Source organism: Chlorocebus sabaeus, chromosome 6 (genome assembly GCF_047675955.1).
Source record: "Chlorocebus sabaeus isolate Y175 chromosome 6, mChlSab1.0.hap1, whole genome shotgun sequence".
Taxonomy (NCBI): domain Eukaryota; kingdom Metazoa; phylum Chordata; class Mammalia; order Primates; family Cercopithecidae; genus Chlorocebus; species Chlorocebus sabaeus.
In genome coordinates this window covers 19,183,141-19,197,391 of record NC_132909.1, presented here as the reverse complement: position 1 = coordinate 19,197,391, position 14,251 = coordinate 19,183,141, and positions in this window count along the sequence as shown.

The following is a 14,251-nucleotide window of genomic DNA, read 5'->3' as shown; positions in this document are numbered from 1 at the left end:
CATGAGCCACCATGCCTGGTCAAGAAATGGAACTCTTACACACTGCTGGTGGGAATGTGAAATGGTAAGCCACTTTGGAAAACAGTTTGACAATTTCTTATGCTAAATACACACCTATCAGATGATTTAGCCACTTCTAGGTATTTACTTAAGAAAAAATAAGGCATATATCCATATGAAGACTTGTAAATAAATGTTCTCATCATTTTTATTTGAAATAGCTAACACTGGAAACCCAAATATCCATCAGCAAGTGAATGGATAAACAAATTGTAATATATGTATGCAATATAACACCACTCAGTAATATGAAAATGAACTACTGATGTATGCAAAAACATGAAATTCAAAATAATTATGCTGAGTGACAGAATCCAGACAACAAATAATACATTTATTGTATTTTTCTATTCACATAAAGTTTTAGAAAATCCAAACTAATCTAAGTGACAAAGCACACCAATGGTTATCTGGGGCTTGGGGTGGGTGGAACAGATTATAGAGAAAAAAGTAGGAGGTGATAGACATGTTTAGTTTTTTTGCTTGTTTGTTTGTTTTTACTGTGGTGATGGTTTTTCACGTGTATATGTCAAAACTTATCAAATTGTACCTAATTTATTGTAGTTTTATTGATGCCTCAATAAAACTAATAGTTACATACATAAATGTACTTGAAGTTCTACCTAGCACAATAAGGTAAGAAAAAAAGTTAAGGTGTGGGACTGGAAAAGAAATGAAACTGTTCATTATTCACCAACTTCATGATTGCATATATGAAAAATCTAAGTCTACACAAAACCTATTAAAATTAAATAGCAAATTTAGCCATGTGGCTAAACACAGGTCAATATAAAATATCAAATATAAGCCAGGCATTGTGACATGCATCCACAGTCCCAGCTACTCAGGAGGCCGAGGCAGGAGAATTGCTTGAGCCCAGGAGTTCAAGTCCAGCCTGGGCAATGCAGCAAGACCCATCTGAAAGAAAACCAAATACATATATCAGCAATAAATAAATAAATTAAATTTTAAATTATAACATTTATCAAATAAATTCTTAAGTGCCAAGAATAAATTTAAAATATATGAGATATAAATAATTAAAATTACAAAATATTGACAGAAATCAAAGGATACAAATAAATGTTGGGATATAACATGTTAATGTATTGGAAGATTACAAATAAAAATATTAATTCTCCACAAATTGATCTATAAACAACACAATGCCAATCAGAATCCCAGCAGTTTTGTCCTGCTGGAAATTGGCAAACTGATTCTGAAATATATAAGTAAATGAAAGGCTCAGAAATAGCCAAGAGAATATTTGAAGAAAAAAGCAAAGCTGGAAGACTTACAATACCAAATATCCAGACTGATGGTAAAGCTATTGTAACTAATATAGCGTGGTATTGCCTTACCAATGGACAAATCAATGGAACAAAATACAGAGTCCAAAAAGAAAATCATACTTATATACTCACTTGATTTCTGACAAAGTTAATCCTGTGGTGCACTGGAGTATGAGTGATCTTTTATTAAATGTTGTCAACTCCATGTGGATAAAATAAATCTGTTACCAGAGGAAGAGTTTTTAATTGGGTTGTTCAGGTTATTGGCATGTTGAACAAAGAATTGAACAAAATGCGCAGACAAAGAAAAAGCAACAAAAGCAGAGATTTATTGAAGTGAAGGTACACGCCACAGAGTTAGAGAGGGCTCAAACAAGTGGCTCAAGAGTCCAGATTGTCATGTTCCTTGGGTATTTTATTAAACTAAAAGAGCATAGTAACACCCCTAAATATCCTTTAGAAGCCTCTGATAGGTCACACCCTATAGGAATGAAGAATTCTGCCCAGGACCAATCAGAGGCACCCTGCAAATGAAGGATTCAGAATGAACCAATCACAGACATTCCCATTTGTGACACAGGGGAGGGGAGGTTCAGAGAAGGAGGGCCGTTAGCCTCATGTTGTTTGGTCATGGAGAGGTGCGATTTTCCTCTTAGTCCAATTCTAAGAAGTCAGCAGGGGTTGGCCTTAGGTTCCCTGTCTCCAGACCCTATTCTCCTGCCTCATTTGGACCCCTATAATCTAACTGTAAATGTAAAAGGTAAAAAAAGTTTTAAATAATTACGTAGAAGAATAGCTTCATGACTTTTGGTTTGGCAATATTAGTCATTTTTTAAAATAGTTTTTTTGTTTGTTTGTTTTTGAAACAGAGTCTTACTCTGTCGCCCAGGTTGGAGTGCAGTGGCACAGCCTCGGCTCACTGCAACATCCGCCTCCCGGGCTCAAGTAGTTCTCCTGTCTCAGCCTCCTAAGTAGCTAGGATTACAGGCACGTGCCACCACACTCAGCTAATTTTTGTATTTTTAGTAGAGAGGGGGTTTCACCATGTTGGCCAGGCTGGTCTTGAACTCCTGACCTCATGATCCAACTGCCTTGGCCTCCCAAAGTGCTGGGATTACAGGCGTGAGCCACTGCACCCGGCCGGTGGCACACATGTTTTTTTTTTTTAAGATGGAGTTTCGCTCTTGTTGCCCAGGTTGGAGTGCAATAGCACAATCTCAGCTCACCACAACCTCCGTCTCCCAGATTCAAGTGATTCTCCTGCTGCAACCTCCTGAGTAGCTGGGATTACAGGCAGGCGCCACCATGCCCAACTAATTTTATATTTTTAGTAGAGCGAGTTTCTCCATGTTGGTCAGTCCTGTCTCCAACTCCTGACCTCAGGTGATCCTCCTGCCTCAGCCTCCCAAAGTGCTGGGATTACAGGCATGAGCTGCTGTGCCCGGCCACACATTCTTATACAAACAATTTTAACTTGGTTGTAAATAGCTCCACTCAAAGGACCTGGCCCATGCAGAAACACAAGACTTGTCTCAATACAAATTGTAAGATAGGTGGTGTTTTGTACAGTCTAGAAAACCAGGCCAAGTTGCAGCAAACTCTTAGGTTTTAATGTTAATAAACTCCTCTTGGACTTCATGGGCCCAAAGGTTCCAGTATTGTATTGCTTTTGTAAGAAAATTTCAAAATCGTAAAAAAGGCAACTGGGTAGTTCTTGGAATACCAAATAAGTAGTGGTTAAACTGGAGGTATTGGTGCATAGCTAAGGCACTAAATTTGTTACAGGTCAGAATCAACTCCCTAAAGTTTGATGCTCATAGCCATGAAATAAGGTGGTAGAGCAATGCAGGTTCCCTGATCAAACAGCCTTTCAAAAGGAGTCTTGATCTTATTCAAAGATCATGTCATTTAATTTGCCCTATGACCTTTGCCACACACAAATTATGCAGTAATTCCAGTATTCCACTAAAAATCCATGACCTGAATCTCATCATAGGAATACATGAAACTACAAAATTGAGAGATATTGTATAAAGTAACAACTTTTTTCTTCAAAAATGTCATAAGAAACAAAGGGTAGTGATGTCACAAGATATCCGAGTAGGGGATTCTTGCTCCCTTCCTCCCACAAAAGTGGACAATTAGCTATCCATGAATAAAAATAGCTCTAGGAGAGCTCTGGAATCCAGTTAAGAAGTTGCAGCAACACAGTGGAGCAAAACACCTAGAATAACCAACACAAGGGGTAGGAAGAACAGTTTCATTTTTAAAAACTGAAATCATATCAAGTATCTTATGAGATCACAATGGAAAAAAAAAAAAAACCCTAAAAATCAGTAAGAAGCAGAACTTTGGAAACTGTATAAATACATGGAAATTAAGCCCCTCAATGACCACTAGGTCAAGGAAGAAATAAAAGAGGAAATAAAAAATTTCTTGAAACAAATGAAAATAGAAACACAACATACCAAAATGTGTGGGATACCAGAAAAGCAGTGCTAAGAAGAAAGTTTATAGCAATAAATGTCTACATCAAAAAAGTAGAAAATTTTAAACTATCGAATCATGCACCTCAAGGAACTACAAAGCAAGAACAAACCACACCCAAATTAGTACAAAGAAAGACATAATAAAGATCAGAGAATTACTGAACAAAATACAAACTCAAAAAAAAAACAAAGGATTAACAAAATGAAAAGCTGGTTCTTGGAAAAGATCAATAGAATTGATAAACCACTAGCTAGATTAACCAAGAAAAAAGAGAAGAACCAAAAAAAACAAAACCAGAAGTGTATTACAACTGATACCACAGAAATACCAAAGATCATTAGAGACTAACTAACAAACTGAAAAACCTAGAGGAAATGGATAAATTCCTGGATACATATAATTTACCCAGATTAAATCAGGGAGAAATACAAAACCTGAACAGACCAATAATGAGTAAGACAAATAATGATTCAAATGTACTGAATCAGTAATTAAAAGTCTCCCAACAAAGAAAAGTCCAGGACTTGGTGCTTCACTGCAAATTCTACCAAACTTTTGAAGAACTAACACCAATTCTCTATTCCAAAAAACTGAAGAGAAGGGATTCTCCCTAGCTCATTCTAAGAGGCCAGCATTACCTTGAGACCAAAACCAGACAAGGATGCAACAACAACAAAAAACTAGAAGCCAATATCCCTGATGAATATAGATGCAAAAATTCTCAACAAAATACAAGCCAAATCCAACAGCACATCAGAAAAATAATACACCATGACCGAATGGGATTTATCCCAGGAATGCAAGGATAGTTCAACATATTCAAATCAATAAATGTGATACATCACATAACAGAATGAAGGAAAAAAGCCATATGATCAATAGATGCATTAAAGCACTTGATGAAAATAAACATCCTTTCAAGATAAAAAAAAATTATCATCAAACTAGGCATAGAAGGAACAAACCTCAACAAAGTAAGGGCCATATATGACAAACCCACAGCTAATATACTGAATGAGGAAAAGCTAAAAGGCTTTCCTCTAAGAATTGGAACAAGACAAGGATGCCCACTTTTACCACTCCTATTCACCACAGTACTGGAAGTCCTAGCCAGATTAATCAGGCAAAAGAAATAAATAAAAGACATCCAAATTGGAAAAGAGGAAGTCAAACTGTACCTCTTTACCAATGATATGCTCTTATTTCTAGGAAAAACTAAAGACTCCACAAAAAACTCTTAGATCTGATATAGCCAAAAACCAATAGGAAAGTGTTGGGGTCCGCGTGTTTCCTAAGCAAAGGAATGAACACACAAGACAACACAAGACAAGACAAACATGGCGGCCACCCCGAATGGCGTGCTCTGCTTTATTTTATACAGTCGTTTGTGGAATGTTACCAAGTCACAAGACACATTGTTGTTTTTCTGACCTTTCCTTGACTTCGTTTGCAAGAGCAGGACTTATGGGGAACGCCCTGCTTCATTTGCAAGAACAGGACTTATCGGGAAAGCCCTGCTTCGTTTGCGAGAGCAGGACTTATCGGGAACACCCTGTTTGTGAGCACATAGTCCTCTACAGAAAGCAATCCTGGGCCGGGCGCGGTGGCTCAAGCCTGTAATCCCAGCACTTTGGGAGGCCGAGACGGGCGGATCACGAGGTCAGGAGATCGAGACCATCCTGGCTAACACGGTGAAACCCCGTCTCCACTAAAAAATACAAAAATACTAGCCGGGCGAGGTGGCGGGCGCCTGTAGTCCCAGCTACTCGGGAGGCTGAGGCAGGAGAATGGCGTAAACCCGGGAGGTGGAGCTTGCAGTGAGCTGAGATCCAGCCACTGCACTCCAGCCTGGGTGACAGAGCGAGACTCTGTCTCAAAAAAAAAAAAAAAAAAAAAAAAAAAAGAAAGCAATCCTGAACAAAAACAACAAAGCTTAAGGCATCACACTACCTGACTTCAAAATATATTACAAGGCTATGATAACCAAAACAGTATGGTGTTGGTATAAAACCAGACACATGGACCAGTGGAACAGAATAGAGAACCCAGAAATAAATCTGTGCATTTACAGCCAACTGATTTTCAACAAAGGCACCAAGAACATGTACAGGGGAAAGGATACCCTCCTCAATAAATGGTGCTAGGAATATTGGATATACATATGCAGAAGAATGAAATTGGACCCCTATCTCCTACTGTATACAAAAATCAACTGAAAATGAATTAAATAGATTAAAAACTTAAATGGCAGACCCAAACTATAAAACTATGAAGAGAAAACAGGGGAAATACTTCAGGACATTGGTCTAGGCAAAGATTTTATGGCTTAGACTTCAAAAGCATAGGCAACAAAAACAAAAATAGACAAATGGGACTATATTATGGTAAAAAGCTTGTGCATCAAAAAGGAAACAACAGAGTAAAGGGATAACCTGTTGAATGGGAGAAAATATTTGCAAACTATTAATCTGACAAGGGATTGATATCCAGAATATACAAGGAACTCACACAACAGTAAAACAAAACAAAACAACCCAACCAAAAAAAATTCTATTAAAAAGCAGGCAAAGTATATGAATAGACATTTCTCAAAAGGAGACATAAAAATGGCCAACAGGAATAGAAAAAAAAAATGCTCAACATTACCAATCATCAGGAAAATGCAAATCAAAACCAGAATGAGATATCATCTTAGCCCAGTTAGAATGACCATTACTAAAAAGATAAATAACAATACATGCTGGTGAGGAAGCAGAGAAGAGGGAATTCTTTTTTTTTTTTTTTTTTTTGAGATGGAGTCTCGCTGTGTGGCCCAGGCTGGAGTAAAGTGGCATGATCTCAGCTCACTGCAATGTCTGTCTCCTAGTTCAAGCAATTCTCCTGTATCAGCCTCTCCAGTAGCTGGGACTACAGGCACATACCACCATGCCTGGCTAATTTTTGTATTTTTAGTAGAGACAGGGTTTCACCACTCTTACACACTCTTGGTAGAGATTTAAATTAGTACATCTACTGTGGAAAAGAATGTGGAAATTTTTCAAAAAACTAAAAACTACCATATGATCCAGCAATACCACTACTGGGTATCTACTCAAAGGAAAACAAATCAGTATATTAAAGGGATACCTTAAATCCCATGTTTATTGCAGCCCTATTCACAATAGCAAAATATGGAATCACCCTGTGTCCATCAATAGATGAACGGACAAATACAATGTGACAGCCGGGCGTGGTGGCTCATGCCTGTAATCCCAGCACTTTGGGAGGCCAAGGCGGGTGGATCACGAGGTTGGGAGTTCAAGACCAGCTTGACCAATATGGTGAAACCCTGTCTCTACTAAAAAATACAAAAATTAGCCGGGCACAGTGGCAGATGCCTGTAATCCCAGCTACTCAGGAGGCTGAGGCAGGAGAATCACCTGAACCTGGGCGGCAGAGGTTGCAGTGAGCTGTCACTGCACTCCAGCCTGGGTGACAGAGTGAGAATCTGTCTCATAAATAAATAAATAAATAAATAAATAAATGTGATATATATACACAATGGAATACTATGACCATAACCTTTTTGGCACCAGGGACTGGTTTCATGGAAGACAATTTTTCCACAGACCAGGGTGATGAGGACTGTTCCACCTCAGATCATCAGACTATCATAAGGAGCGGGCACCTAGATCCCTTGCATGCAGAGTTCACAATAGGGTTCATGCTCCTGAGAATCTAATGCAGCCACGATCTGACAGGAAGTGGCGCTCAGGCAGGAATGTTTGCTCTCCTCCTGCGGTGCAGCCCAGTTCCTAACAGGCCACGGACTGGTACTGGTCCATGGCCTGGGGGTTGTGGACCCAGATATAGAAATAGATAAATTCCTAGAAACATACAACTTACCAAGAGGGAATCGGGAAGAAATAAAAAGTCTTACTCCTCCTGGGACCCCTGGAATCATGGCATATTCTGAACAAGGGAAGAAACATATTGAGCAGAGGCTCTTAGAGGAGAAACCACCTGGAATGACTCATGAGAAGATGGCATCTGGAGTAGAGGCTATTACTGGCCCAATGCAGAGCACTGTTCACTGCGACTTCCCTTACACCAGCATCCAGTATGCTCCCACCCCCATGCACTCTTTAAAGGTGCATGCTCAGCAAGGGGTATAAGAGTACCACTGGCAATACAATGCTTAATCCATCTGGCAGTCATCCTGGCCCTGTGTTTTCCTACATCAGGGCTAAAGGAGGCCAAGGGGTGGCAGAGTGTCAGAACTGACTGATTATTCCAGAGTGCACTTTTGCCTCATCTTCGAGGCATTGAGACTTTGCTGTGTACAGTCTTATACTGTCTCCTCGCAGGGCATGGCCTTCTCTGTGCCTTGTCCTTATTATGCATCCTCCTGTATCCCTCATAAAGGATGAGGAGATGGAGCTCTTTGCTAATCCACTTTCTTCTTGAGCAGTTCATGTTGTCTGAAAAATAGCAAAACCTCTAGGTCACATGTGACTTGTTTAAATACTGTACATACATACCTTGGTGTGTGTACACACACACACACGTATATATATAAAATACACACTTGTACATGAAACTCGCAGAACTCTAACCACATCCCATATGGGCTCTGAATATCCTAGGTAGTGCTTGGTGCAAGAGAGAAGTTTGTTGGCATATAATTCACCTTATCACCCCTGTCTCTTTGTCATAATTCTTCTAAATTATTGAGCCTCCGTCACATCCAGTTTCGTATGGACATTCTAGTCTCACTCAGAACTGACTCAAATTTCGACACACACTTTTTTTAATTCCTCCTAATTGAAACTGTATATCCTTTGACCAACATCTCTCCAACCACCACCACCACCCCTGCCAAGCCTTGGTAACCACAAATCTATGCTCTCCTTCTATGAGTTCAACTTTTTTAGATTCCACATATAAGTGAGATTACACAGTATTTGTCTTTCTATGCCTGGCTTACTTCACTTAACATAACGTCCTCTAGGTTCATCCTTGTTGCAAACAACATGATTTCCTCCTTTTTAAAGTCTGAATACTATTCTATTATATATATCCCATTTCCTTTATCCATTCATCCTTTGATGAACACTTAGGTTGCTTCCACATCTAGGCTATTGTGAATAGCGCTGCATTAAACATGGGAGCGTAGATATCTCTTAAACATATTGATTTTATTTCCTTTGGATATTGATATAGTTTAAATGTGTGTCCCTGCCCAAATTTCATATTGAAATGTAATCCCCAATGTTGGAGGTGGGGCCTGGTAGGAAGTGATTGGATCATGAGGGTGGAGTTCTCATGAATGATTTAGCACCATCCCTCTTAGTACCATCCTCACAATAGTGAGTTCTTATGAGATCTGGTTGTTTAAAAGTGTATAGCACCTGCCCCTCACTCTCTTGCTCCTTCTTTCGACATATGACATGCCTACTCCCCCTCAGCCTTCCACTATGACTGGAAACTTCCTGAGGCCTCCCCAGAAGCAGGTGCCATTATACTTCCTGTACAGCCTGCAGAACTGTGAGCCAATTAAACCTCTTTACTTAGAAATTGCCTAGTCTCAGGTATTTCTTTATAGCAATTCGAGAATGGACTAACAGAAAATTGGTACTGAGAAGTTGGGCATTGCTATAAAGATGCTTGAAAATGTGCAAGCAGCTTTGGAATTGGGTAACAGGCAGAGGTTGCAAGAGAGTTGAGTGCTCAGAAGACAGGAAGATAAAGGAAAGTTTGGAGCTTCTTAGAGACTGGTTAAATGGTTGCGACTAAAATGCTGATAGTGATACAGACAATTAAGTCCAGGCTGCCAAGGTCTCAGATGGAAATTAGGAACTTATTGGGAACTGGAGCAAAGGTCCCTTTTGTTATGCCTTAGCGAAGAGCTTTGTGTCTATGCCCTAGAGATCTATGGAATTTTGAACTTGAGAGTGATGACCTAGGGTGTCTGGCAGAAGAAATGCCTAATTAGCAAAGCATTCAAGATATGGCCTGGCTGCTTGTAACCGCCTATGCTAAGATGTGGGAGCAAAGAAATGACTTAAAGCTGGAACTTATATATAAAAGGTAAGCAGAGTGTAAAAGTTTGGAAACTTTGCACTGGCCATGTGGTAGAAAAGAAAAGCTCATTTTCAGAAGAATTCAAGGTTTCTGAGCAACCATTTGCTAAAGAAATTTGCCTAACTAAAAACGAGGCAAGTGCAGATAGCCAAGAAATGGGAAACAGGCCTCTAAGGCATTTCAGAGATCTAAGAGGCAGCCCCTCCCATCACAAGCCCCGAGGCCTAGGAGGACAGAATGGTTACATAGGCCAGGAGTGACCTATGCAGCCTCAGGACATGTCTCCCTGCATCCTGGCTTCTCCAACTCCAGCTGTGACTTAAAAGGGCCCAGGTACAGCTCAGACTGCAGCTCCAAAGGTTGCAAGCCCTAAGTCTTTGTGGCTTCCACATGGTCTTAAGCCTGCAGGTGCACAGAGTGTGAATAAGGCTTGGGAGCCTCCATCTAGGATTTCAGAGGATATATGGAAAAGCCAAGGTATCCAGGCAGAAGCCTGATGCAGGGGCTAAGCCTTGACAGGGAACCTCTACTAGAGCAGTGCAAAAAGGAAATGTGAGGTTGGAACCCTCACACAGAGTACATACTGGGGCACTGACTAGTGGAGCTTTGAGAAGAGGGCCACCATCTTCCCGATCCCAGAATGGTAGATCCACTGGCAGTTTACACTATCAGTGTGGAAAAGCCACAGGCACTCAACAGCCTATGAGAGCAACCTCTGAGCCTGAACCTTGCAAAGCCACTGGAGAAGAACTACCCAAGGCCTTGGGAGCCCATCCCTTAAACTGGTGTGCCCTGGACATGGAGTCAAAGATTATTCCAGAGCTTTAAGATGTAATGACTGCCCTACTGGGTTTTGATCTTGCATAGGTCCTGTAGCCTCTTTCTTTTAGCCAATTTCTCCCTTTTGGAACAGAAATGTCTATCTAATGCTTGTACCCCCATTGTATCTTGGAAGTAACTAACTTGTTTTTGATTTTACAGGCTTATAGGTGGGAAGAACTTGCCTTGTCTCAGATGAGACTTCAGACTGCAGACTTTTGAGTTAACATTGGAATTAGTTAAGACTCTGGGGGACTGTTGGGAAGGCAAGATTGTATTTTGAAATGTGAGAAGTCCATAAGATTTGAGAGGGGCCAGGCGCAGAATGATATTGTTTAGATGTGTGTCCCAACCCAAACCTCATACTGAAATGTAATCCCCCATATTGGAAGTAGGGACTGGTGGGAGGTGATTGGATCATGGGAGCAGATTTCTCATAAATGGCTTAGCACCTCTTTGTTTCCATCCTCATGATAGTGAGTTCTCATGAGATCTGGTCATTTAACCGTGTGTAGCATCTCCCTCCTCACTCTTTTGCTCCTGCTTTCACCATGTGATGTATCTGCTCCCATTTTGCCTTCCACCATGATTGGAAACTTCCTGAGGCCTGCTCAAAAGCAGATGTCGCTATGTTTCCTGTACAGCCTGCAGAACTATGAGCCAGTTCAACATCTTTTCTTATAAGTTACTCAGTCTCGGGTTTTCTTTATAGCACTGCAAGAATGGACTAATACAGATATATACCCAGTAGTGGGATGGCTGGGTCATATAGTGGTTATATTTTTAATTTGAGAAACCTCTGGATATTTTCTATGTCTGTACTAATTTACATTCCTACAGAGTACAAGGGTTCCCTTATATCCATATCCTCACCAACCCTTGTTGTCTTTTGTCTCTTTGATTATAGCTATTCTAACACTGTGAGGTGGTATCTTAGTGTGGTTTTAATTTGCATTCCTCTGATGATTAGTAATGTTGTGCATTTTTTTCATATGGACACTTTTTTTTTTTTTTTTTAAAGATAGAGTCTCACTCTGTTGCCCAGGCTGGAGTGCTCACTGCAACCTTCGCCTCCTGGGTTCAAGCAATTCTCCTGCCTCAGTCTCCTGAGTAGCTGGGATTACAGGCACACACCACCACGCCTGGCTAATTTTTGTATTTTTTTAGTAGAGACAGGGTTTCACCATATTGCTCAGGCTAGTCTCAAACTCCTGACCTCGTGATCCGCCGGCCTTGGCCTCCCAAAGTGCTAGGATTGTAGGCATGAGCCACCACACCTGGCCTTATATGGACATATTTTTAAGGGATTTGGCGGGGTAGGGGTTCTTTGCAACAATGTAAACATCCAGTCCCTCATCAAACTTTCTATTTTCTTCACTTACTGATTTATATCAGTTTGGAATTATGATTCCCTTTGTTATTTAATGGGTTTTAATCTATAACTAGCATTATTTATTTTGATGCTCAAACCATGTCAAGTTTGGTCAGTGGAAGTCCCTTCAATCTGGTTTCCATGTCCTTTGAACTCGTCCCCACCATTCTTTGAGCACTTCCTTACTTTCTAGCACAAGATATTCCAAGTTCATTCTGAACTTTCCCTTTCCCAGCTCTGGAATACGCCATTTCTCCATGGAGCCATGCTCCTTTCAGTGGAGCATGGTATTTAGGAACCAAGGGCTGACTGCCTAATGTGCTTTCCAAGTATAATTTCTTCAGTCCGAGCTTTTCAAATCGATCTGCCAAAGACCCATTGCCAGAATAGAAAAGTGGAAGGAAATTCTTAATATTTTTTAAAAGTTACTATTATTTTCATTTTTCTCTTTGTAAAAAATTCATTTGATTCAATATAAAAAGACAAATTTCTTTGGCATATAAATTGCAACTTTCTGATCCAAATCTTTAAATAAAGCTGATACTCCAAGAAGATGCAACATACTATCTTTATTCCACAGACATATAGGCCTATGGATGCAAACTTTTATACACACAGAGTCACAATTCCACTGGCACCCGTGACGTTCCATACCCAGATTTTCCAAATCACACATTCTCACCTTCACATAGCCTTGCCGGCAACCCAGTCACCCGGCACAGTACCACATTGTTACGTCAAGCACAGCCACCATCTACCACAGAGCCTGTCGTCCCATTGGCCAAAGTCACAAAAATCACAGCCCCGAGTATTTTCTGTGGTTTTCTCCAGTCAGATCCCTTCACTCACTACACACCGACTCACACTCAAATTACACACATGCAGAAACACAACCCGCCACAGCCAGAGAGGCTCCGTCGGTCCCGCCACAGCCAGAGAGGCTCCGTCGGTCCCGCAACCCTCACGGTGCCACACGCACGCGCTCACAAGGCAAATACAAATGGCCAGGCACCCATTCTTTACAATACACGTATTGAGCGCCTACTATGTACCAGACGCCGGGACTACCTCAAGGAGTGAAACAGACAAAACCCTGCCTGGCGGAGCTATAGCCCAGTTCGCACGCACTCGACCTCAGGGTTGCACTCGGCGGTCCCACACTCAACTGGCCTGGCGAGGGGCCCAGAAGCGTCTATTCTCCTCCTCAGCTTCCTGCGTGGCTTCCCGGGACGTGGAGTGAAACCGCCGGATGCGCGCGCGCCTGCGCCTCCGCCCAAGAGAACCAGTTTCCGGCTGTGGACTACATTTCCCAGAAGCCGCGTGGGCAGTGTTGCCTGGACCCCGAGGGCCCTTTACATTGCGTTCTTAAGGGTTCAGCCGCCTGGGTACTTTATTCACAGGCAGGCAAGAAGTCCGAGCTAGGTGAGGCGGACGGGACTCTTACGAGTAGGACTGGGGTTGGAACTGCCACCCAAAGTGAGGCGCTCCAGGGCCAAGACCTGGCGTGTCGTGCCCGGAGGGAGCCTCAGGCCTGTGCGTGCGTGGGGAGCGGAGAAGGGGGATTGTGTGACAAAATGTGGCAGACGGTGTATGTATGCGTGTGCGCGCGACGGGGCGCCTGTCAGGACCGGGTTGGGTGGGTGTGGGTGCGGGTGCGGATGTGAGGTTGGGACAAGTGCCTGACCCTCTGGTGTGTGTCACTGACCCTCTACTCCCCTCACGGCCTCGGTGTCTGCACAGAGCAGTGTCCCAAGAGGGAAGTCAAATATTGAGCTCTGGGATGAAGGTTCCCAGCAAGAAGGTACAGACCTGGGTTGGCGATTGGACTTTTGAGTTAGAAGTGTCCCTAAAACAGACTCCTGGGACGACAGGTTGGAAGAGTGCCCAGTTGGAGCCGCTGTGTGGGCAGCTGCATTTTTCAGAACCACTGCATTCCCATACCTTTGATCTAGAAATCTGGTGTGAGTTCAGAGACACATCCCAGCCTCACTCTCACACAGCTGTTATGGGCGTAAGGTTAGCGCAGATGTAGCGCTGGAGGGGATATTCTAGGTTGGTCTGTGCTCTAAGAAAGGCCTGCTGTCTCATGATTTTTTTTTCTTCCCCCATCCTGCTATTCATCAAAACAAGGATCCTGAAAAGGAGGGAACAATTG